The sequence below is a fragment of the Portunus trituberculatus genome, chromosome 44 (genome assembly GCF_017591435.1).
Source record: "Portunus trituberculatus isolate SZX2019 chromosome 44, ASM1759143v1, whole genome shotgun sequence".
Lineage (NCBI taxonomy): Eukaryota > Metazoa > Arthropoda > Malacostraca > Decapoda > Portunidae > Portunus > Portunus trituberculatus.
In genome coordinates, this window is record NC_059298.1 from 3,747,580 (window position 1) to 3,751,555 (window position 3,976).

Genomic DNA, 3,976 nt, shown 5'->3' on the forward strand with positions numbered 1-3,976 from the left:
CGACTTACTTGCGGAAAAAAAGGAAGGGGAAAAAATATTTGAAATCTCTTATGGTAAATGAGGTAATCAGTGGTAACTTTATTTTACGCATAACTTTTGCCATTTGATCAATTTGGTATTTATGAGACAGGTAAATGTGCGACTAGATAAATTACTGCATGAACCTTTTCGGAAATCTTAATCTTTACCTGGTCTGTTTATTGGTGATAATTCTGACTGTATTATATAGGTTGCTGATGTGGTCGCTCTCTCTCTCTCTCTCTCTCTCTCTCTCTCTCTCTCTCTCTCTCTCTCTCTCTCTCTCTCTCTCTCTCTCTCTCTCTCTCTCTCTCTCTCTCTCTCTCTCTCTCTCTCTCTCTCTCTCTCTCTCTCTCTCTCTCTCTCTCTCTCTCTCTCTCTCTCTCTCTCTCTCTCTCTCTCTCTCTCTCTCTCTCTCTCTAGTCTTTTAATTTACAAATGGAAATATAACTTCGAATATTACTTGAGGTAAACTATGGTGGAAGATAAATTTTGTTCGTGTGAACATAACTCTTTCTCGTCTGTGTGTGTGTGTGTGTGTGTGTGTGTGTGTGTGTGTGTGTGTGTGTGTGTGTGTGTGTGTGTGTGTGTGTGTGTGTGTGTGTGTGTGGTACAGCCTGAATTACTATGCATATGTGTTTGCGTCTGACTTTCCTCGTGTAAATGGTCTTCTATTGTCATTGATATTTTGTTATCTAATTGTGTTTTTCATCGCCTGTTGGTCTTATTATTTATTTTTTTCATGTGTGTGATTTTGTTTTATGGTTGGTAAGGGTCATTTTATGTATGTATTCGTTGTTGTTGTTGTTGTTGTTGTTGTTGTTGTTGTTGTTGTTGTTGTTGTTGTCGTCGTCGTCGTACCATTACTTTTACTATCATAATTTATGGAATCCTTATAAAAACAATAGAGTTCCGTTGACAGGCCTTTTCCCACTGTTGTGTGTGTGTGTGTGTGTGTGTGTGTGTGTGTGTGTGTGTGTGTGTGTGTGAGTGAGTGTGCGCTGTTGCTTGCATGTACGTGCTTGCGTGCTTGCGTGCATACATGCCTGAGTGCGTGTACTAAATACTGAAGTGTATTTATAAGGAAGCACTTGTTACCCCGCTAATTGATCGTTCATAAACAAGCCAATATATATGTACGAAGGGAAGAAGTCCAACCTGCCAATTTGCACACTCAACTCGATAAGTGTAAGAGAAGAGGATTGGGGAGGAGGAGGAGGAGGAGGAATTTGAGGTGAGTGTAGCTCGGGACCTCAACAACTTGCCTTAACCCCCTCCTCTCCCCCTCTGTCCCTTCCCTCCTTCCTTCCCCACCCCCCACATTTGCCGAGGTCAGAAGGCCAGTGGACATAAATAACCGAGGCATTACCTGGGATGAGAGGAGAGCCCGGCACGTCCTCGCCCAGGCGTGAGAGGTCGCGGCTGGAGGAAGCTGCCGCCCCCATCTTTTCCTCTCTGTTTCCCTTCCTCACTTCCTCTTATCTTTCCCTTCGCGACCGCTTAACATCCTCCCCTCCTTCTCTCTCTTATTTTCCTCTCCTTAACGTGAAGATGAAGAGGCAGCGCTTTAAGATTTATAGATAAGACTTAATCGTGTTTGTAGTCATGATTTAGTTGTAATTTTATGAGGATTATTTTCTGATCGCATATTGCGTGGATTATAATATCATATACGGGTATTTGTTTCAGTTTTAATTATAGCCGCTTACAGCTCTCGTAGTGTAGTGGTTATCACGTCTGCTTTACACGCAGAAGGTCCCAGGTTCGAGCCCTGGCGGGAGCAAGGTTTTGGTAAAGTTTTTATTTTTTTCTGCATGGCATTTTCTCTCTTTTTCGGTATCGGTGTTGTTCTTTACTTGCTTCACACTTATATTCCAAGGAGATCAGGAAGAACATAGTGACGGGAGGCGAAATAATGTCCTCTATCTTATATTCCACTCACTAATTACCATATCTTCTTGTATATTTGCTGCATGTGTATTAGTGTGTTCCATTACGTGTGTTTATATCTAAAATAATTTTCTATTTCTTCTTTTAAAGTGAACAGGAAAAATCAGGAAAATATGTAACACTTTTCAAAAACCTTTAAGATCCAAAATAATATTTCTATCTTCGCGGCACTTGCTCTCTCTCTCTCTCTCTCTCTCTCTCTCTCTCTCTCTCTCTCTCTCTCTCTCTCTCTCTCTCTCTCTCTCTCTCTCTCTCTCTCTCTCTCTCTCTCTCTCTCTCTCTCTCTCTCTCTCTCTCTCTCTCTCTCTCTCTCTCTCTCTCTCTCTCTCTCTCTCTCTCTCTCTCTCTCTCTCTCTCTCTCTCTCTCTCTCTCTCTCTCTCTCTCTCTCTCACACACACACACACACACACACACACACACACACACACACACACACACACACACACACACGCTCGACTCACAATCGAGAGGGCCGGGTTCGAGTCCCGGTAAGCGGCTAGGCAAATGGGCAAGCTTCTTAATGTGTGGCCCCTGTTCACCTAGCAGTAAGTAGGTACGGGATGTAACTCGAAGGGTTATGGCCTCGCTTTCCCGGTGTGTGGAGTGTGTTGTGGTCTCAGTCCTACCCGAAGATCGGTCTATGAGCTCTGAGCTCGCTCCGTAATGGGGAAGACTGGCTGGGTGACCAGCAGGCGACTGAGGTGAATTACACACACACACACACACACACACACACACACACACACACACACACACACACACACACACACACACACACACACACACACACACACACACACACACACACACACACACACACACACACATGTGCGCGCGCGCGCGCACATTCGCCTCACGATCGTGTCCATTTGCAGCACAGCCCGAAAGCTTCGCGGGGAAGGAAAAATGCAGCACCTCGTTCACAATCATAAAGAAGGCCTTCATTTTATTATCGTGCTGACAGTCGCGCTTTTATGAGTGAGGTGCGTGCATGCCTGACCAGCGCCGGTAATTGGTGCTTGTGCCAGGTCATGCGGGCTGGCGGAGGGAGACGGAGCCAGGCGAGGAGATGGGAAAACGGAGTAAAGATAAAATCAGTAAAGGAGAAGAAAGGAGCACAGGGAAAGACCAGAGTTAGGAAAAGGAAAAGAAAGAAATGTGGTAAAAAGACCTAAAGATTAAAGGAGATGAGAGAAACGCGCCAAAAGGAAATGTGGTGAATAAAAAATGATAAGAATTAGAAAAAAAAGATGAGAGGAATACTGTAAAATGATAAAGGAGGTGGAGAGAAGTAGGACATGAGAAAAGGATATTCGTAAAAAAAAACACCAAGAAACTATTAGAATTAGAAGACAAGAAAGAAACGAAGAAAATAAAAGAAGTAGAGGAGAAAGAGAATTAAGAAAGGAACACAGTGAGAGGAGAGAGAAGAATGAAGGCCTGAAGGAATATGATGATGGAAAGTGCGTGTGAGAAAGAACGGTCGAGAAAGAAGGAGGAGAGAGGAGAGGAGAAGCCGAGGTCGTGCTGGCCCAAGTGAGGAACTGATATTAGAAGGAATCATTCAAGCCTCACACAATATTGTTTTTAATTAAATTGTTGCCTCGCCCACCACGTCACATACAGACATGCACACGTGTCAGAATTTATGAAGTTGTATATTTAGTTGAAGAATTTATTACAACAGAAAATATATAAAGAAAAACAATTGTATCCTGCGGCCAGTTAGTCCTCACTGAAAAATTATAAAACCGGTGACAGCGAGAAGATCCATTATTCGTAAGCCTTTCCTTGCTAATACTCGTAAATTGAAGCATGTTTACTGCACGGAAGACGCGGCAGAGCAGAGATCAGCAGAAATAGGAAGGAAACAAGTGACGAGGAGTGCCGGACACCCACAGTATCAGCACCTCCAATTTATTAAAGCCACGTGCAAGTAAAGTGGCCGTGCAGGTGAGCCAAGCGGTGCCGGAAGATATTAAACCCAGACAGGTGTGAGACAAAGCC

The 3,976-nt window shown here is 43.8% G+C and overlaps 1 non-coding gene across 1 annotated transcript; it reads left to right on the forward strand.

The window, feature by feature from the left end:
* The first annotated feature begins 1,728 nt into the window (after window positions 1-1,728).
* Trnav-uac lies at window positions 1,729-1,801 on the forward strand. The gene has a single exon. It is a non-coding gene; the product is annotated as a tRNA-Val (tRNA).
* Window positions 1,802-3,976: the final 2,175 nt, after the last annotated feature.